This window comes from Nanorana parkeri, unplaced genomic scaffold (genome assembly GCF_000935625.1).
Source record: "Nanorana parkeri isolate BGI_ZX_2015 unplaced genomic scaffold, ASM93562v1 scaffold1287, whole genome shotgun sequence".
NCBI lineage: Eukaryota > Metazoa > Chordata > Amphibia > Anura > Dicroglossidae > Nanorana > Nanorana parkeri.
This window is the reverse complement of record NW_017307555.1, coordinates 303,987-304,297: the sequence shown is the minus strand read 5'-3', so window position 1 is coordinate 304,297 and position 311 is coordinate 303,987. Positions and strand designations below refer to the sequence as shown.

The 311-nt window shown below is 46.0% G+C and overlaps 1 protein-coding gene across 3 annotated transcripts in view; it reads right to left on the bottom strand.

Moving 5' to 3' along the window:
* PRKCG (protein kinase C gamma) overlaps positions 1-311 on the bottom strand; it is a 338,573-nt gene that overhangs the window by 45,018 nt on the left and 293,244 nt on the right. The gene's annotated exons all lie outside the window — the stretch shown is intronic.

The following is a 311-nucleotide window of genomic DNA, read 5'->3' as shown; positions in this document are numbered from 1 at the left end:
ATGTAGAAGTGATCAGGTGGCTTTACAGTCACCCAAATCACTTCTACATAAAAGCCAACAGTCAGGTGAGGGAGTGTAAACACACTCCCAGATACTGTATTAACCAACAGCTCCCTGCTACCACAGATGTTGTACTTACATCCGTGGCAGTGAAAGGCTTAATCAGTAGAGGAAGATTTGTGGACACCTGACCATCTCTCTTACGATAGAAGAGTTTGCTGGACATCCGCTTCCAAAATGATGGGCATTATTATGGATTTGCTTCCAACACTACACCCCCCCCCCCCCCCCCCCCTTTTACATACAACAAA